Genomic DNA, 22,726 nt, shown 5'->3' on the forward strand with positions numbered 1-22,726 from the left:
GGTGGAAGTGCCGGCCTAGCACTCTTCAAGCAGCACGGAAGCCCCGTTTTGATACCATTATGAGACCTCCAACAGTCATATATATACAGCCAGCCAGAGCTGAGGATATAATGGAGGAGATTGATTGGATTTAGGTAGGCGCACTACTCCGACTCCCGATTCCATCTTGGAACCGTCAGTGAAGACAGAGGTGCAAGCTTCGGTGAAGATTTTCCCTTCGATGCAATCCTGCCTATTTGCCCATGCCTATTTGCTCCCTGCCTTGGGTATGAAAGCAACCCTCGTTTTCTTCCAGTTGGCGGGGACATAATTAATAGCGATATACACCAAGTAGATTTCTTGCAGGACAGGAATCAGCGGGGTTCTTGTTTTCTAAAGCATCACAGGTAACATATCGACATCACCAGGAGATTTAAAAGGGGTAAAACTATTAATTGCCCACTTGATTCTGTCAACTGGCAGGATAGATTTCAGGGAAACATCGAGCAGCACTACCTGTCGACTCGTGTCGACAATGTTGGAAAGTGATTATTTACCAGGGTAATCAAAGATTCTTCAGATTCCGAGCGCTCCCCAGCCTCCCTTTTCACAAAAGTTCTGCAGGAGAGATCTCTCGAAAGCATCTTGCTTAGCCTGGCAGAAGCCTTCAAGGTTTCAATGGATTCTCAGTACTTCTTCCAGTAGTTGCGTTTCGCATATTTAATGGCCTTTTTGTATTCATTCAAAATTACACAGAAATTTTCAAAGTTTTTAGTTTGGTAGCATTCGTTTAAAACTCTGCTAACCTTCTTTTTCAAGTCGGTCACCGTCTTGCTCCCCCAGGGAGGAAAGTCTTTCGTACCTTACTTCACATATTTATTCATATAATTAAAGATACGCCTCCATGCGGAAAACTTACTAACTACAAAGAATAATAGAATGGTAACTAAATACTCTTTCGCTTTTAAATACCAGTCAGAAAAATGATTTTGAATCTATTGGCAGAGAGGACAAAATATAAAATATCTACAAACATATTTATATAAAAAAAAGTATTAAAAAAAATTGTAATTGAAGAAAAATGTATAAATAAAAAAAGAATTAAAACTAAAAATATAAAAACAGAACCAAAACAATTGTCCAAAATATATTCCTACGTTTAAGAAAAAATGTTCGAAGTGAATAGAAAAAACTCATTTCAATAAAAAATAATGGACGTTAGTGGCTATATAAATACTTATAGTAGAACTCCAAGTTCTACAAATTTTACGAATCATAAGTTTTACTGAACTCATATAAGCATAGGATTCAAATCAGTTTCAAAATAACAATGTCGACATTTAAAAATGTGGATATGCTTGAAAGAGTAATGTATAGGAGGCCTATAACTAATGCATTTATAATTGAAATAATATTAAAAAATTCCAAAAAAGCACGAAACGTGATTTTCAACGAATTTCAAATTCAAAGAATCTACTAGCAAGGAAAAACAATTTCTACCTTTATTGATATATAGATAGTAAGATAGTCTAGCATATTTAACAAATTTCAGAGCATAATTCCGGTAAGTTTTTGCCACTTTTAAAATGCTTCTGCCCCTAGTGCAGTTATGTTGGAGAATATGGAGCTTGGAAATATGGAGCTTTTAAGGTGACATTTCTACATTTCAATTTAATATTTATAATCTTTATAATTTAGTTTTTAAATTTTTAGAATAAGATTTGATTAAAAGAATGCTTTAAAGATTTTTTTATTTTTTAGTTAAACTTTTTTGGAAACATTTTTTTTTTTTGTCATTTTGGAAGACTAACACAGTCATATTTTTTGTCTCATTTTTTTGTAATAATTTAGACGATTTTTAGTAATACCTGCAAATTTCGCAACTGGATTCTCATAGCTTTTCGAGATTAAAGGTACAAATACGTATAGCGAACCAGTGAAAAATACCCTTCATCTGCTTATTAAAGTAAGTAGCGACATTTTGATCGATTTGCAATCGGATGTTATTTACAAGTACGTACGTATATGCACGCGAGTTACGTACCATCACTCCACCACCCTATCTATTTATTTCTCTTTTTTGAGTTGTGACAGTATTGTCTGGCATTTAATGAAATTGGAATCATACACCAAACTATTTAAATGCCAAGATACTAAGATTTCACAAATAAAGGTTCCCACCAAAATATTTGCTTAGCATGCAATATTACACCGACACGTTTTTCGCTCAATGCAGTTATGCTCTCAATAAGCATAAGGTACTGCATAAAGTGAGCGCAAAACAGGTGTCATTAGAATTAAGGAAATTGTAAAAAGTCAGTCTGTAGATTCACAGCAACCAAGAAGGTTGAATTTGTTTAAAGAATAAAACCGTGAAAAATAAAAATTAAATTTAGTGTTTCAATTTAAGTCCAAAGACTTAAAATACATTAGAAAATAAAAATTAAATTTAGTGTTTCAATTTAAGTCCAAAGACTTAAAACACGTTAGTCGCGCGCACTTCATTAGAGTGGCTCAGATTTTTCATAGGTCTTTTGTATGCATTTGGATATAATTTGAAAAGTTTATGGACTCCTACTCTGAGCATCGCTGGGTTTACTGAGAATCGTATAAGCTAGTTTTAAAAATAATGAGAAAAAATCTGATATTTCTGGTGTTTCATGCTTCATGTATCTGGTGTTTCAGGACTGACAAAAAAACCAAAATACATTTTTCAAAAAATTTCGGATATCCAATTTTTATTTTGTAAAACAAATTTTATCATAAGAAATTAAAAAAAGTTATAAAAATATTAAAAAGAACCAACAATATTTCACTTTAAAAACTCCATAAAAAATTTGCAACATTGTATAAATCGTAAGAGTATGCATATTTGCTAGCCTTTTTTACATATTATTACCCTCAAGCCTTCATATAACCCAATTAATAACAAAATTGACGACAATGTCAAAAATACTTAGTTCATTTGATATGAAATTGGTGAATCATTGAAATAAGTGTATTGAAGTTTAGGAGTTTATATTGAAAAGAAAAGAATACATTTATTTAAAAATCCAATCTTGAAAACAAAAATGTATTCTTTATTTTTGCTTTCTACCTTTCAACTTTGAAAAAAAAAACATAAATCAGAGTGATATTTTCTTCCAGCCAAGCACATAAATATTTCAGTCCGGTGATATATTTAAACTATTAATCATGATTAGCCATAAGTTAGATTGTATCTAAATATTAAATTTTGTATGAAAAAACCGAGATTTATTGACATAAAGGAAAAACATCCACATGGATGCAATGTAATAGCATAATTTATAGCCTGAAAATAATCGCTATCGGTAAAAACAAAAAATAAAATTTTCTCTTTTGCGATTATAAACTTTAAACCGTGTTAAAGAGATAAAAATGCAGCTTAAAGGCAGAAATAAGTTAAGCGGAAAATATGAAAATCCCTTTAAGGGGAAATTCATATAAAAATCAAAACAAAATGCTATTCATGAGCCCACTCACCGATGCGTATATCCCTGCAGTCGGATCTATCTACCTGCAAACTCTCCTCTTCCGAACATTTTCAACGCTTTGTTTCCCAAAATGAAGCGCAAAATAAAGGAGCAAATGCCCTCAGACGATCCTTTCCCATATAAATAATATAAAAGTGACAATTGTACAATGGCACTAAATAATGTGACCCATACTCACGCATACACAATGCGCACACATAAAATCTTGCACTAACACACTCACATGCACACATGGATGGACTCACAACAAACCCGAATAATTTGCTACGTTTAGTGACGCCTTTTTAACACTTTGCAATAAAATACATAGACGTTGGAAATATTCAGGTGGTGACAACAGCAGCGGAGCTGGAGCGGAGTAGACAGGAAAGCCAGAAGTCGTAGTACGTAGGACCAACGTGAAAAGGAAGTACTGAAAAGAATAAAGCCAGGAAGGAAAGTGTAGCATGAAAGTAATACAAAAAGCTGATTTTTTCGATACCCTAGAAGTTGGTAAGCAGTGCGAAGCTGGCGAATGGGCGGCGAAGGGCATTGTTTCACATTGATTGTGCTCACACGAAAGGACAAATGTTGAGTTTCCCATAGAACGATTGCATTCCGAATACACACCATTGAATAACTGTAAGTTAATGTGTGGGTATGAGGACGGTATTCCTGTTGCATGAAAGATTTTATGGCGCATACGTATGTATGGAAGGTTGTATACATATATACAACAATTTTGGATAGCTGGCGGATATAAAACTGAATCGATTTTCTATGTTTTCATTTCATTCTAAAGCAATTGTACGCACACATGCACACACATATACTCACATGAGTGGAATGTTTTAATACACTCGCTTTTATATGTGTGTGCGAACTTTGCCAAATGCTTTAAACGCTTGTGTTTTTGCAAATATATATGTACAAATGCATGTATGTATGTATGGGATTGCGTGCTAGTTTTCAGCAAGGACATAGCTTTTTTAACAAGCACCGTGTGCCCTTAAAGGAGTATCGCTTTCTGTATATTTATTCGAGTACAATTTTCAATTGCTAAGCCAAGGTAGCAGCACCTGAATTATCCTGCAAGCACTTTCACTAGAGCATTGCTAAAGTTAAAATTGCTGCTGTTATTGCGTGGGATAGTGTGAATGTGGGCGTTGTCGGTGATTAAAATGAAGTTGGCCCTTTAGTTTTTACTTGCCCCAATTGAAGTATTTAATTATTAGTGAGGTGTAGAATTGAAGGTGTTTCTGTTAATCAATTTTACTTTTACCTCCTAGCAGAGATAGGTGTGTGTGTGAGTGTGTATTGAAGCAGCAATTTAGTTAACGGAATGTTTAAAAAATTTGTTTTCATGCGGCTTAAATCAGTTTTTCCTAGGTGTTCAAGTCATAGAAACGATGAACGATATAATGACTGTGTGTTGCTGTAACAACCATATAGAAGACCTGAGTGTTGAATGAGTGCGTCTATGGATCAGATGGGCTACAACCGATATCCGGTTAGATATAAACTCGGTCAGATAGAGGACTTTTATTTTCACTTTGCAGTAACTAAACTTGTGTAGTTTTACAAGACTTAGTTTTAACCCATTGGTTGTGAGGTATAGACTCTTAAGGTTGATGACTCTGAACTGACCGATCTAACTAAGAACGATACAGCTGTACGTTTTGTTAAAGCGTAACCCATAAGATGGCTAGGACATGTGATCCGTATGCCTGTTGACTGTACCGTGAAGAAAGCCTTGACAGCCTTGAAGCCTTATTATATTTTTTGCTAACATATCTGTGAGACATTTAATTTTTGTTGAATAATTTTAATTTGGCTAAAATAAAAAAAATAAAAATATATGTATTAGCCCATGCGAGGGCCCGTTTTTATGAAAATACAAAATTTCGTTCCTGGATAGGGGAGGGGGCTATGTTTGAGGGTTATGGAGTAGTCCGAACGATGCCAGCTTACGGTTGTGTTAACTGCTTCATCCTACGGATGAAACTCATCAGATGTATGATATTTAAGCCTGCTATATCCACAGGTGTAGCAAAAAAGTAAGAGCCGAGATATTTAAATCTCAGCCCGGCGAGAGCAAGAAAGTTCAACGCAAAGTGTTGAGATAATTCCATTCTATCCTCTGTGCAGCTGCACTAAAATGAACTCGAAGCAATACCAAGTGTCACCGCGTGGACATCTAATAAAAAATATTTGAAAAGGACACCCACAGAATTTGAGATTTGCGGCTTTGTTAGCCGTAGAAGTTCCCTCGAGCACCTTCGATGCCGCCACTTTGCCCTTTTTAGTACAGCGAAATTACGAAATTAAACGAACTAAAAAAAATGGAACAAAAAATTGCGGAATAAAAGGCTTCAAAAAAAAAGATGAATTTCGGAGCGAATTTTCCTACTATTTTTCCTTCGAAAAAAATTTTTCGAAAATTTGTAAATTCGGTCAATAACTTTTCGGGTTATCGTATACGCCAATTCGAAAAATATAGTTTTGAGAAAAACGCGTCTAAAGTTTGAATAAAACGTAACTATACCTCTCTCAGCGCTCGAACGCAAAGAATAGAGTCGTCACGGTTGACGATCTATAATATAAGAAATACTTAAATTTACGTTCAAAAAATTGTTTGACATATTCTTAAAGGATTATATTAACATTTTATCAAAAGAAAAATCCTTTATTCGAAATTTTACAGGTATCTGCCCCTTAAATTTACAATTTCAATATCAGGTTTGAGTTCAAATATTATGAAATCACTGATCAAAAAAATCTGTCAATTACAAAAAAGTGCTCTGAGAAGGTTAAAGTCGAAAATAGCTGGAAATACTTTGCTACTTCCGCCGCATAATCTTCTAATGATTCTTTTTACCGTCAAATCCGGATAAGATAGTAAGTTTTAGTGGACATTGCGTTCTCTGAAACGTCAATGTAATCCTGAGTTGTCAAGTGAAGGCCCAGAATAAAAGCTGTGACAGGCCCAAACACAACAAGAATTTTTTTCTTCTTATGCATCTAGACTAGAATAAACTGAACACGCGAATTAAGCCTGAGTAGGAGATCATTAATATATCGTAATCCTATCTTACTTTCTGGTGGGCTGGTCAATCTCAAATTGGCATACTCTGGGCGATTGCTGAATCTCGGACTACGCGTACATAGAATTTCAATTGAGAAGACGCTATGTGCGCTGGGCCTCTACAAAATGTGGAAAATTTAAAATGTTTCGTATTATACAATAGGACTGCCTGTTGCGCCACTCGAGTTATGATCTACTTACGGCACTACTGAGATGGTAGTTAACTTAACAACTGCTGCAGGTGCCAGTTTGGATGTATGTCCTTGGCTTGCTGGCATATAATTATTATTTGGAATAATCTTTCTTGCCAATCTGATCTGGGATCTCATACGAGGGGTGCCTTTTAAATTTCGGGATTAGGCAACCCTGGTGTTGCAATCTGGGAACTGACAGCTGTATCGCAAAGTTTGACATTTTTTGGCTTTTACGTACTCAAAACGTTTTGAAAAACCAGCGCTATTTGTGTTGTTTACAGTAACTTAAAAGATTCATCTCGGTCCTAAAATGGAATTAAATCGTGAACATTTTCGTGCGATTATTTTTTACAACTTTCGACGTGGATTAACTCAGCAACATTGCATGGATGAACTTAATTCATTTTTTGGCGATGAAGCTCCATCAAGAACCAGTGTTTATCGATGGTATGGTGAACTCAATCGTGGTCGTAGTTCACTCCAAGATGAATTTCGTGAAGGTCGTCCAAAATCAGTTGTTGTTCCGAAAACCATTGATGCTGTGCGCGAACTGATATTGCAAGATCGTAATGTGACCTATCGTGAGATTGAGACAATCTTAGGCATTAGTGGGACCAGCATACATTCAATATTGCATAAACATTTGACTGTCACAAAAATTTGTTCGCGTTGGATCCCACACAATTTGGCAATCGCTCAAAAAAAGGCTCGTGTCGATTGGTCGAAGGAAATGCTCAAAAAATACGATCGCGGGGCTTCGAAACACGTCTATGACATAGTGGCAGGTGATGAATCATGGATTTATGCGTATGAGCCCGAAAGTAAACAGCAGTCGACTGTATGGGTGTTTCAAGATGAGCCAAATCCAACAAAAGTTGTTCGCGCACGAAGCACTTCCAAGCAAATGGTCGCTGTTTTTTCAGAAAAACCGAACATGTCGCAACCGTACCACTAGAACAACGCAGAACAGTAAATTCTGAGTGGTACACAACCATTTGTTTGCCAATTGTCTTCCAAGAAATTAGGAAAACCAATCGCCAAGGACGGATCACTCTTCACCAGGACAACGCGAGCTCTCACACATCGGTTCAAACAACTGCATTTTTGGGCACCCAAAACATCGAATTAATGGGTCATCCGCCGTATAGTCCTGACTTGGCACCGAATGACTTCTTTTTATTCCCGTACGTAAAAAACAAACTGAGAGGTCAACGTTTTTCGACACCTGAAGAAGCGGTTGCGGCATTCAGAATGCATGTTTTGGAGGTACCTCATTCAGAGTGGCAAAAGTGCTTCGACAATTGGTTCAAACGCATGCTAAAGTGTATAGATCTTCATGGAGAATATTTTGAAAAACAATAAAGTGATTTTCGATGATTAAAATTTGTTTTTTTTTCTCTAATCCCGATATATAAAAGGCACCCCTCGTGTTATGTTCAGTGATACTTGATTCACGGCTCCATTTCAATGATTTCAGTCCTTCATATTAGATCTGCCATTTGGAATTGTTAATTCCTTTGTATATTTTGAGGTTTGCAATTTGTGCACCACTACCTCCGCGGAAAAGTAAAATTGAACATTTGGGGCAAATTAAATTTTGGCACGATTACTGAGATCTAGATCGCTTGAAGTTTTCAATACCAAACCAAAACGTGGATAGTCGAAAGCGCCAAAAGCGCTGGCCGAGTTTTGGATAGTGATAATAATTAGGCAAAATTCAATGGACGAGTAAAAAATATTTTTCGATAAATATAAAAAAAGAGTAGATCCAAGGAAACAATTAACAAAGAAAGTTCACTGGAAGAATATTTTTAATGATTAGCTGAGGAGTGGTTGAGTTGGTAGATTAGATGATTCAGCTTCTTATAGGAGATCATTCTGTATAATATTAAGCAAATGACATCTTAGAAGGTTAGTAATTCAAGATTTTATGTGAAAGTAATGAGAAGTTTTGCCTTAACTCTGCATTTTTAATCGGAAAATGCTTATAAATTTGTACGAGAAATACGGAGAAACTTGTTGCCAAATGTTTCTATTTTAAGAAAGTGACAGTGAAAGAGAGCTGATGACATTCCTGGATTTACATAAGTAGCCATTGATGCTAATGCTATTCGATCAAGTCGTTCGAAAAGTGGTTCAAATGAAATGTAACAAAAAATGGGTAATTCCTGCAACATAGATGTTGTTGTTGTAGGAGTGTCTCCGATTTCGCTGAAATTTTCTACATGGGCTAATTATAAACTCAAATTGACGAAAGTAGATTTAAGCATATTTACAATTTTTTTCCACAGAAGTTGCGGAAGTGTCATTCACCAAAGACTAAGACCTTATATGCATAAATAAAAAACTTTGGATCTGATGAAAAGCCTATGAGTCAGACCAAAGAATGTTAATGCAATGAGAAGGAGCAAATGTTAAATGAGCTTTTTTCAAGTACTAATTTGTAGATTCATACTAAGGAATTTTCAAATTCAACTTTCCTCACTAGTGGGGGATTGCAGATATTTACCAAGCCAGTAGAGGGTTTCTATATTTACTTTAAATAAGCGCACCGCCTATTTTTCGTCGCCACATGTTAGACTCGGTTTCAATTCCCAGCGCAAACTTTTTTTTATTAATTTTTTTTTTTTAATTCGTTTTTTCTTTTAATGTAATTGAAAAAAAAAATTATGAAATAAATTTTACGTATTCGCTTATTATTTCAAAAATACGAAAATAGTAAAAATTTAATTGGTTTAATGTCGAGGTGAGAAATGTGTTGTGTGTTGAGGTGAAGGATGTGTGGTGTTTCTAATTTTTGTGTGGGGAAAAGTCAGTGAGGTGTCTATAAACTCGGTGTGTTAAATTTCCTTACTACAAATCTTTCAAATCTCAATTGTACTAAAAAAAGCTCACAGTAAAATTTGCACCTTCTCATTGCCTTAACCTTCTCTGGTCAGACGGTATTTTCTTTTAATTATCTTCATAATTTTTCCTCTAGAATATTTTTCTATAAGGCTCTACAGTTTAATTTAAAAAACTGTATACCATATTTTCAAATTTTTTTTGACTAACCTATAATCATTAAATGATTGAAAAGTTATCTTTTTAATAAAATATTCTCTGACATAAAAACTCAAAAACTTCAGCAGCCTTGAATATTAAAAAATACACTGTAAAAAAATGAAATCATCGAATTTAACTTTCACCTTTGCACTGTTTGCAGATTTGAAAATTTAGGTTTTCAGAAATTATTTCAGGTTTGTGACCGAAATTCTTTTCCATCTTCGTAATTAAAAAAATAATTAAAATTAATTCATTGCTTTTCCGCCCTGTTCGACACAAACAAGCTTTTTGCACTGACTGCAAAGTTTTCTTGCCCATATTTTACTTTTAGTTCCTTCGTGATAGCATATAAAGCAACATCCTTTAAACTTGGATTGCCTGTAAAGAGAAAAACTTCGCCCAATTCAGATTAGTTCGTATTAAGTGTAGCATTCTGTACATCTCGCCCTAAAAAGTGTGAAGCAACTCTGGCTATTCTTGCTCGTCCATACACACACGCAATATGACAATGTTTTTATCAGGCGAAAATACTGTCACAGAAAAAATATTGTAAAAAATATGAAGGAGTTTTTAGCAAATTCCAACTTTCACTTTATTTTACTAAAATATTATAAGCTATACACTTGCTCATAAATTTTTTTATGAAAACTGTAATTAAAACTGTGGAATTGGGATGAACAATTTGTGGAATTGTCTCCTTTTTGTATAAAATTTGAAAATAAGGTTTATACATTTTTTGATATTTTTATAAAAAATAATGAACATTCAACGAAAAACTAAAAAAGTACAAATGTTGATGTGCTATCTTTTTGTCGCGGGGTGTACGTACAAATTTCGTCTAAATCTTGGAACGTAGGAAAAAATTTGTAATTTAATAACAGTTAGATTAATATACGAACTAAGCCGTACTGCAGACTTTACCTAAGTATGTCTGTTACAAGAACTCGGTTTTTTACATATGTAAAAGTAGTGCCAGCTTACGAAGTCAAAAATTGGTGCCAAATCAAAGGTTAAAAAAAATAGTTGCTAAAGCAAATTAAACTTTTTCTAATTTTATATGAGGGCTTTTTGTCAAATGCTTTCATCGCAACCAGCCCGGCTGACTTGAAAAATTAGGTTCCGATTAAAACGTGCTTAAATTTTCGGTACGGTACGTAAGGAACTGAGAGCGGCTGTGCAAGAATTAAAGCTACCATAAAATTATTTAGAAATTTTTTCGGTATCCTTTTGAGTATGTAATTTTTAAGGTTTTGGGTATCTGTTAAACAAAAAAGAAACCGATATTTGGAAATTCCATACTCAAGAAGTATTTTTGCGGCAACGATTTGCATTTAACTGAGTGTTGTTCGAAAATTTGGATGGCTCATGTGTCTTACTTCTTTTTATTGCGCGCAAATCCAAATCAATTGAAAATAAATTAATCCATATGTCAAACGCACATAAGTGTAAGACTTTCTTTTTAGCCTGCATTTTTGCACATCCCGCTGCAGCACAAAAAAAGCGGAACAAAAACTTGAGCAATCTCTCGCTGCCTTTCGACTCTTTCGTTTCGTTGCGAGTTATTGGCAACACTACACAACACTGATTTCGGCACTTCCTTAAGACACTTGCATCCGTTTCCGCCATGTTTTTTTCTTTTTTTGCGATATCCGTTACTGCAACTTGCAATTTTCCAACATTTGACCAACAACTGAGGCATAACAAAAAAAAAAAGAAGGAGCTGAGGATTTATCGCATTAGTTTCGTGAATGAGTTTGTGTGAGTATTGGATATAAACACAAACGATATGCGGTGCACGTGCCCTCACTCTGTACTTGTGTGTGTGCGTATATGCTTTGGCGTCGCTAAATAAATTCAGCCTGGTTGCGCGCAAATTGCAGAAAATCCGCTTTTCGACACTTCGCTGGCAGACAATGAGCAGGAAATGCCCGACGACTGCATACAACGTGTGTTTACTCACACACTTACATACACCTACATGCATACCAAATAAGAAGTTTTAGGAAGTAAAAAGCAAAATGAACCAGAAAGTAAATAAAAGCAAATAGTGAAAGAGTGACTAAGTTTTGTGAAAATAAATTGCATTCGGCAAAGTGGTGCGAAATCCGCCCAGCATGTTAGTTGCTCTATTGAATAATAAGCACGCACACACACACACAACACTACCGTGCGCGTTTTACATGCTGGTGTTGGCAGTGTAACATGTATCAGTTTTTTCAAAGTGTTCATGCAACATTTACGTTCTATGCATAACAAAAATTGAAGTGAAAAAAAACACCAACCAAGTACGAACGAAAATACATTAAAAACGAGCTTGCAACTTGATACAGTACAAAAACAAAAAAAAAAAAACAAATGAGTTATAAAAACAACAACATACATATATTGACGTTTGCAATGTGAAAAGCAGCTTTGGCGCCTGGAACGAAACATCGCACGTATATATGTATATATAAATGCATTATGCAAGATTCGCTCGGAAATGCATGAAAACAGCGCGAAGTGCATTTGTAGTATCGAATACCCCTACGTGCATACATATTGGATATGGGTAAAAACGAACAAGCACATGCTTACTTTTTTATAATAAATAAATGTATTCAATACAAAAAAAAAATTGTGAAGCGTATTTTTGGAATATTCTGCGCATCATTCACATGCCGAAAGACGGGGCGTATGTGGAATATTCGAGTAGCTGCATACCTATGACCACAACGCACCGGGAATGTTTTATTTAAACGAACGGCGCATGTGGGAACCGGTCCATATTTTTTTCTTATGTTGGTAGGACTGTAAGACACACATCTGTCACTTAGCGCCATCGGATCATTAGTGTCTGCCTGGCCGGCCGAAAATGTGGGCAAACAATTCTTGGATTTTGCATGATGATAACCAGCCATCGCACCGAGCCCAAAACGTGCTGGATTATTTGACTAAACACCAAGAAAATACCATCGTGCAAGCATCGTATTATCCTCATATGGCCCTGGGCCTCTTTGTTTCCCAAGTTGAAGTTACCATTTCGTGGAAGGAGACTTCAGTCGATAGTGGAGATCAAAGAGAATCTAACGAAGGAGCTAAAGGGATTCGTCGATCTACCAGAGGTTCATGGAAGACTGGGTTAAACATTGTCCCATGTGCGCTGCTTCAGATGGGTCATATTTTGAAGGAGATAAAATAAATTTGCCTGAAATTTAACTCCGTTTTGTTTTATTTAAACATTCCGGGTACTTTCTGGTCATAGGGTATGTACACCCGTCGATCGAAAAAATTCACGACTGCTTGTCATCATACGTTTTTCCATTTATTTTTTTAAATTTAATTTTAATTTATTTTCAATAAAAGTATATTTAATTTTTCTACAAAAATCTCATGAATCAAAGTTCGTAATTTTGTACGAAATTCAGAAATAATTCATTAAGTTTTCAACAAAATTTCCTAGTTTTTGTCAGAATTAAAAAAAAAGAGCATTCAATTATAATTATCAATCTTTTTATTTTTTATAATAAATCAAATAAATTTTGATCATGGAGGAAAAGTTCAATACCGTAAGAAAAAAAATGTTCAAAGTCAACAGAACTTCTGAGTCACTTAAAACTATCATTTTATTGGACAAAAATTGAACGCTTTATAAAATTGCATACTCAAAATTTTGTAAATTTAAATTTGGAAACTTTTTGGAAAATTTATTGAATTTTTCTACATTTCATACAAATTTGAGTACCCTAAATTGCATGTACTTGGTTTAAAATTTTAATATTTTTATTGAAAACGAGTTAGACTTAAATTATAAAAATGAATTGTGAAAATTTATATTCACATGGGTGCGTGGGTACTTTGTCGACTGGTGTAGTTATTCGATTGCCAAATCCGCGAGCACAATGCAAAAGCATGAAAAAACTTACAAAAGAAAGCAATGGGCATAATTTTTTTTTAATAATAGAAGCGCGCCAGTGTCGATGTTGAATGCTGTGACAGTGGCAATAAAAAACAACAACAATAGTAGGAACAGCGTAAACTAAAGTCGTTCGCAATAAAATATGCACTGAAAATGAAATGGTGTTGGCAATGTGGCATGCAACCATTGATGCATACATGAAAATATGCTGCCAAGTCCTATGCCAAATAAATGTAGATGCAACTTTGCGTGTGTGTAACATTATTAAAGTGCTTTGGAAAACATATGCATAGACACATACATATATTTTACTCCATATTAGAGTTTACGGCTTTTGTCCAAGTGATGCAGAAGTGAATAAAATAATATTTCATCTGACAGCTGTTTCATTATACGAAGTGCAAGTGCAGCATTGGCAGTGGCTCATAAATTTCTTCTTTTCGTTTTTGAATTTTGAACAGTGTAATGTGTATATATTTAATTACATAATAAGATTAATACATATGTATGTAGCCCTGTTTAGCCTCCGTTACGTTATGTGTGTGGTTTGCAAATGGAGGCGCCTATAATTGTATGCCCTTCTGAAAGGCAGTTGGGTTTAAGGAAAGGAGGTTTTAAGTGATATATGTACACCCGAAGTTGGGGCGATCGCTATTAGAAAAAAAAGTGATGTTATACTGTTGACTGCTTAAAAATTTATTAAATTTATTTATTTTCTAGCTGTAGCCGGCGCGCGTTGCTACGCCAACAACTAAAATAAATTTAAGAAAGGAAACTTTATTTCCAATATCCAAAAATTGTTTTGTAAAATTTCCAGCCGATGCATTCCGTTGTAGTGGACACGCATGTTAGTTTTCAAAGTCAATTTCTGTAAATGACGCCATAGAACTGATGATTGAAGACATGCTTTAAGTTCATCAGGGGATGTTGAACGTGGTACAATGGGCAGTGTTTGTCGAAAATCACCAGATATTAAAATGAGTGCGCCACCGAAGATCCGTCTGTTTGCTCTCAAATCTCCCAGTGTACGTTCAATTGCTTCCAATGCTTTCTTGTGAGACACTGTACATTCGTCCCATATGATAATTTGACACGTTTGGAGTACTTTTCCCATTCCAGAGTTTTTGCTGATGTTGCATGTTGGAGCTTCAGTGTTTTGCAAATTCAACGGCAGTTTCAATGCTGAATGCGCTGCTCGGCAACCATCCAAAAGAGTTGCCGCAATTTCAGATGATGCAATAGCCAGTGCAATATTATTTTGTGATCGCAATGGTTGCTAAAATTAGTGAAAGAAGAAAAGTCTTGCCTGTACCACCGGGCGCATCTATGAAAAACAGTCCACCGCTTTGTTCTGTGATTGCACGCATAATTCTATCAAACGCAATGCGTTGCTCTGGAATCAACTGCAGAAGATTTGTTCTAACGAATGTCCCCAGTTCGTCAGAATCATAATGTGTTTCTCGTTGCAAATCACGATCGGAAAGGTTGTTTGCAGGTTTTAAACAGGCATTCCCAGTTGCACCAGTGCTTTGTTAGCGAATGTCAAACATATGTCTTCAATCAAAATCTATGTTACATATATGAACATGTCATATTCGTTTCCTCAGTGTGAAAATACATGGTCATACTAATTTTTTTGACAATTGGTTGAACGGGGCAGAAGTCGCTATTCTTTTCGAGTTCCAAATAATTTCTTACTGAATAAAAAGAGAAGCAAAATTATTTTGAGTAACGGACGACGCCATTTGCAAAAATTGTAAATCTTCCGATAGAGCGATTCATTTTGCGACACCTTGTACTTAAAATATTTTCTTAAATTTTTTTTTTTGTTTGGAGCTTTGTTCGTGCAATATTATTTGCTTTTTGTGCATCTAAAATCTTATTTGTGCAATTTTTTTTAAGAAGTAAACAAATGTCAACCAATCAATTCAAAATTTTCTTTGAGAATCGATGTAGTTCATTCTCAATAACTTCTGATAAGTGAATGTTTCGTCAAAGCATGAAATATTTTCGTTGTTGTCAAAAAAAGATTAGCTCTCAGAGGTCTTCAAATTTGAAATTACATTCGTTCAAAAACTGGGTTCACCCATTACATAAATCGAAGGAAAAATCTGGCGTTTTGATGCAAATGGTTCTGCAAATATAAAATCAGAATTTAATTGGCTAAGACCTCAAGTTGGACATTGTTTTAGAATATTAGCATTTGTTTTAGAAATAGTAAATGATCCCACATTATCTGCACCAGTCTTCTCTAACTCCGATCTAAAAACCAGTATCTTTGGTTCAGAGTTCCAGCCAAGTGAAGCAAGTCGACAAGGCATTATGAGCGCTTAACTTTCAATAATTGCAACTGTCCTCAGGTGTATTTGATTTGATTTTACTGATGTGGCTATTGTACCGCCTTTCTGTCGAACCGGATCTTTGCATTTAGAAAAAATTTGCAATTTGCGGCATTTTTAATTATGTTTATGCATTTTTTTGATAAGAATATCATAAATCAGACTATAGAGAAAACACTTTCAAATATTAAAAAAAACGCATTAAAAAATATTAAAAACTGTATGAGTTGTCATGCAGACCGTGCCGGAAAAAGTAGTTTCGAGAAAAATGAGTTTAATTAGCTACCTGTGCGCATTATCGGGAAGTCACATTTTCTACCATAACTTTGCACATATGGGTAATTTTTACCATCGATTTCAACAGAAATACGCCTAAAACTATATAGAATAATAATCTGTAAAAAAATCTTTTTTTTTTAATTATGGGCGTATGTAACCCCTTAATTAGCACACTGGCTAATAGGGCCTTCAGTGCTTTCTGACCATATATTTTCCATACAATCTCCGAATTTCATATAAAATAAGGACTGTGAATTTTGGGATGATATGAAATGAAAAATATAAAAAAATGTATTCAAATATTTCGTAAAATTAGTGTATTCTTACTGTCTATTACAGTCACAAAAACAATTTTGTATCATCGTAACTGGCGATTTTCAATCGATTTTAGCATTTCCTAAGGTTTTTTTATCAGGACATGTCATCAATGGACTCAGGGCCACTCCACCACATTCGCAGAGGATATGCTCTGGCGTTTCATCGTCGAGTTCCCAAAAATGGCAGACACTTGTTTCTACTAATCTTAATTTCCGTTGCTAAAACCACCAGAGTTTTTGTAGAACCAAAGCTCCAAAAAATGATTAGAAGCGATAATGCAAAACTCTGTAACAACAATGGGATAAATAAAGAGCAAATGAGCGAATGGTCATAAACAGAACTAGTCATGTAAGTATTTTTTTTCTTAATTTTGCTTTCATAAGACTAAAAGCACTCCAATTTTTCAACTCGCCTTGTTACTGATAAGTTTGTACACACATAAATGCATATATTCATACGTTCGTACATGCATACTACATGCTTTTCCTATTTGTTCATTTCTTTGCATTCTCAATTCCATTATGGATCCACATTTAACGAGTGGAAGTGAAATCACTTAAGCAAAGGGCCAAGCGCCATGCGTTGCAAAGAAATCAACAACACTTTTCGCATGCCAAAGGTCTTAATCTTGAAATATTCAATTTTCGATATGTCAACTAGACTCGCACTGAATGGATTGCTATTGACGAAAAGAAACGTAAGGGGCATCGAGGCGGTAATGCATTTTCCCTCGGTCATGAGGACACAACTACGACAGAGATAACCACCAAGTGTCAATTTTTACACACGCACCGACACACAAACAAACTACGACTGAACGACTGAGCGTGATTGCGTAGATATGTGCGTATGTGTGTCAGTGTACGTGTACGTGTGGCATGCGGCTGTTGCACGCAAATATGCAATTAAGCCATCTTAAGTTTCCTTAACAGTTCAAAGCTTTCAATCTGTCACTTCGATTTCAGCACCGCATTGCAATACAGCCGCAGCGCGCAGGCGGGAGGAGGGATAACGGAGTAGAGCTCCAACAAGACGACAATGTCTATGAGTCGAAAATTGCAAAAGCCTTTGCTTCATAGGCATTTATGTGCATGCAACACTTAGTGAAAACAACAGCAGCAACAGCAAAACTTTGTGCAACACTTGTTGAGAGAAGTGTCGCGTATGGCCGCATTGTTCGCTTGTTACGGCAACGACCTTTCCTCTTCAATGTCGAATGCATTTTAGCAACAACGCAGGTAGGCATACATATACGTGTGCATGTATGTATGCATGCACATATGCACATTTGTATATGAGCTTATTTACTACTGCATTTGTGGCACGCCACGCAGCGCATGTCGCATGCCACTGAGTGCATGCCAACTGGTGCTTTGCCTTCCCTGTAGCCCTGGTTCAGTTATCACTGCATACATATGTGCCATGTAGAGTAAACATACGCACGCACATGCACTTATGTATGTAGAAATAATCTTCGACTTGCCCGCCAGCCTGTCCGACCCACTGACACGTTCGCATGCAAAACGTAATCGCATAATTTCTGCTTAATCAGGTGCCTACGCATCGGCGTTAATGCTCGTTCCAGCTGCAACTGTTTCAGTTGGTGTTGTTGTTGTTGCTGATGTCACACACGCTACCTTCTTCGAATGCCTCGTTTTACCCCCTACACATCGTCACAAAATGCTGCCTGCCACCTGTACGCATTGCTTTTGCATTTTGAGTATTGAATACTTTTTTCCTCCCTTCCGTGGTTGTTTGTTTTCTTTATTTTACTTTCGTTGCTTTTGTTTCCATTCATTTACTTAAGCACTCAAGTGACATACGATAAACATAACAACAATAACACGCATTCAAAAAAAAACACAAACAGCAATGTTGTCATGCAAAGAGTTGCTTGTTGCAACTGCCACAGAAAAATGCCCGAACCCACAAATTAATGCACACATATACGTATCCAAATATAAATACATACACACGCATATAACTTTTTTGAACGCGCCAAATGAAAGCAGACGCATTACTCAAATTGCACAGTAAGGTAGTAGTAGGAGGAGGGGTAAATGGCGAAGTGGTTTGTGGTAGCTGGTACTCTTATTACGGTTGAAAGGAGGTACGCAGATGAGGCGCCTGAAATGCACTCAAACAAATGCAATTAAGTGCGAAGAAAAATGTGAGCCATGCGGGAAAGCTCACACAACTACACTTGTGTGCACATACATACACACATTTTTATGCGTATGCTTTTAAAATCATTTGCTGATATGCACAACATAGACCCTAACGAACTAATTTTCAAAGCGTCACAAAAGCTATTTTACTAAAAGAAAAGAGAAAGATAATGTTTGTACCGTTGAAAACTTTCTGCAAATGAACGATTCCATGTCAAGTGACCCAAGTATTTTGGACATTGCCGTACATTTTTCGGAAATCCAGGTGTATTTGTAGGTTTGAGTATTAAAAGATTTAAACTAAAAAAATTAAAAAAGTAATCATTTTGAGATTGATTTAATGTTGAAAACTTGTGTTTTTTTTTAAGTAAAATCCCGTCGGTGTTTTGACATATTAATACATTTTTCCATACTTTTTTAGAATAAAATATACCAAGCAAAAATTTTTCGGGAAAAAATATTTTTTTTGCTCCTAATTTAAAAAAATATTTGTTTTTTTCCTATTTCTTGTTATTAGTACCATTTGTGGAACAACATCAAGACGCACACCACAAATAGGAGGAGGAGCTCGGCCAAATACCCAAAAAGGGTGTTCGCGCCAATTATATATATATATATATATATATGTATAACACCTGAAACTATATTCTAGTGAGACGTACCCGTCAACAAGTATTACGTCGTTTGCAATGGTTCGAAAGTACGTACCGACACCGTACTTTAGTAAGCAGATACAGGGTATTTTTCGGTAATTCGCTGTATGTATTTGAATACAACTTGAAAAGTTATGGGAACCCCACTATGAAACTTTCAGGGATTAAAAAGCTCAGCCATAAGCTCAAGTAACATTCCTGCTATCTCGTTTCCTTCCTCCTCCTAGCACTAAAAATCGGAAAGTAGGTCGTGGTGACTGCCGCGACAATGTTAAAGAGAATAAAATACCCAGTTGTAATTAAATTAATTTTTGGTGATATGGTGTGTGTTTATCACGATTGTGCATTTTTGCATTTAAAAGAGCCATGATGAATAGTGCAGATAATCCTCAGGCGACCCCTTTACTGCCGCTGCAAAAGAAAATATGGCTAAAGTTCAGAAACTTGTACTGAAGGAAGTTCAAATAACGTCTAAATTATTAGCAGAGAAAACTTATTTGTTTGTACGGCACCTCAAAAACAGGAGCGAATAGAGTACTGTATAGAGTTTTAGGAGCTCCTTGCAAAAAATCAACTACGGTTAGTTCTAAGACAAGACACTCGGTGGCCCTAAGGTACATTGTGATACCTGCATTTGATTTCATTCCCCTAACTTAGTTGCTTAAACGACTTAGATTTTTTTAAGAAGGTAACTAGTCCCTCCAGTGAGACATTATGCAAATTTCCCAGGTCTTCAAAGAAATAGTCGCCAAGATATTTGACACAGCTTCTTTGAAGTGCAGGGCACTCACAGAGGAGGTGTGACGACTTAATTTCTTCTCCATTTCCACAACTCCTGCAGAAGCTATTGTGAGCTACACCCATTCACTAGCTATGGTGCCAATGGTGTGGTGACCCGTTATAAGGTGAGGACGCTGGTAGTTGATCTGTTAAATCCAAGCAGACATTTTGTCCCTCAGACTCAGTTTTGGTCAGAGCGCTTTGGAGAGCCTACAATTAGTAGTCAGAGACAGCCTTCTATTGGTTTCCGAGATTACACTCAGGCCAATCGCAGTGTATAATTCGTTTAGAGGAACGCTTATGTCCTTTACCACTCGATTAAGGTCAAGTTGAAAGCCATTCCTTGCACACTCATCCGCTCTTTCATTTCCCTCCACTCCGGAGCCAACAAAGTTTGGTGATGTGTTGTTAGATGAACGAGAGCGACTTCCTGCATTCTCTAACACATCTTTAATTGATGCACGTTGAGGCAAGTGCCTTGATCGCTGCTTGACTATCAACAAAGTGGTAAGTTTGGTATAGGTAAGTCCATCAGTTTTTGCCGCTTGATCTACAGTGAAGATCTCAGATTGGAAGGCGCTATACCAGCCTGCTTGTCTAGAGGAGCAATTTAAAGATAATTGTTCCGAGTACACTCGCAATCCAGTGCATCCAGTCCTCCTTCGAGCCGTCAGTATAAATATGGGGACTAATATTGCCTGATATGATTCTAGCCTGCCAATCCTTTCTATCGGGTATTCGTATTTTATACTATCTTTTCCGATCTGTCTTGGGAACCAGATAGTCTGTTTGCGATGCGTTTGGCAATAATAGCTGATCCCACGCTCACTAGTTGTTGCAAGTTCCCATAACTTTTCAATATGAACTAATGGATGTAATTTTTGGTATAAATAAATGTATATGAGTGGGGAAAAATAATGCCAGAACTTAAAATAGAAAATAATTTTGTGCGTCTAAGAGCGCGCGTTTGGCTTCAGCATGGAAACGGAATAAGTACTTGGCACGCTCTTCATTGGTCATTTCCAAGAAATATTATTAAAAACTTAACTTTTCAGATCGCTTATAATTCGAGAATAACGGACCAGAATACACTTATACGTAAATGCTAAGGAATCACGAAAAAGTCGAGTCCTTAGTTTGTCGGATGGCTGGCAGAATGACCGTGATTGCGCCCAAAACGAAATAATCCAAATCCCGCTAATATACTGCGCTGCAAAAGTTCGAAAATTCAAATTGATTTGGGCAATCTTTAGTGTTTTTGGGTAGAGCCATTAATGACATTTATTTTTCAAAGATAATCCCTTTCAAATGTTTGCCGCAATTGCGCCGTAATTCAGCCAGCCGTAAACAGCAATTGTGAATGATTCGTTGGACGACTTCGGTCGGTATCTCGTGAATCACTTTAGTAATGTTACCTCTATCGAAGCTTTTTCATCCACAAAGCATTTAGAACTTACGTACCGCGAAATAAAAGTCGAAAGATGTGATATTAAACGATCTTGGCGGTCAATCCATTGGTCCGAGACGAGAACTAAATTTATCTCCGAAACGGCGACGCAGCAAATCTGTATGGCAAATTGCACCGCGTTGTTAGATTCCGGCATTAAGAAGTCGTTTTTCATGGGATGATAGTGTTCGCCATTCACTATTACATTGGTGCCAGCCTCGTCTTTGAAGAAATATGGGCCGATGATTCCTCCAGTCTGTACGTCGCACCAAACGGTTGTTATCAATGGATGTTCTTGAATGGTTTTGCGTTTCTCTTCAGCACCAATATGGCAATTTTGCTGATTGACGAGGTCATTAGGCCAAAAAAGGGCCTCTTCGCTGAACACCATAAGCTGGCCTGAGCGTGTGATGAACACTTTTCACAGAGCGTCGATTTTCGCAATACAATTACACGATTTGTAAACGGTGTTGAGACGTAGATCTTTCCATGATAAAACGCCATCGTACTGAAAAAAAATATGTGTTTAGTTTGACAGTAGTCACGCGAGATCTGAAAAAGAAACCTTATTGGAAAAAGTGTCTCCAATCTGATCTCCCTATATCCAAATAGTTACCACGGTTCTTCGGAAAGTCTTGGGTCGTAATGACAAAATTTTGAAAGTCCTTTCAAATCAATAATAAAAACAATTTTTTTCAAAAGCATAATAAAAAAACTTAAGTTTGCTTCCAAAAACAAAAACTTTTTAAGCGTAAATCTCATTCCAAAAAACTAGCAAAAGAAATAAATTTTCAAAATGTTAAAAAGAGTCGAGTATTTATATATGCTAAAGGGTTTTCCAATAAGAGGTGTTATTTTGATATTCAAGAAAAATGCTATTTTTTAATATACTATAAATGATTGGATGTTTATTTCATTATAAAGCGGAAGGTATGCCATTAATAGTGGAAAATAACATCAGGCAAATGACCACCACGACCACGCTTACAGGACAATATCCTTTTCATGAAATTTTCCATAACCAAATTGCAAATTGGCTGCCCTATG

This window comes from Anastrepha obliqua, chromosome 2 (genome assembly GCF_027943255.1).
Source record: "Anastrepha obliqua isolate idAnaObli1 chromosome 2, idAnaObli1_1.0, whole genome shotgun sequence".
NCBI lineage: Eukaryota > Metazoa > Arthropoda > Insecta > Diptera > Tephritidae > Anastrepha > Anastrepha obliqua.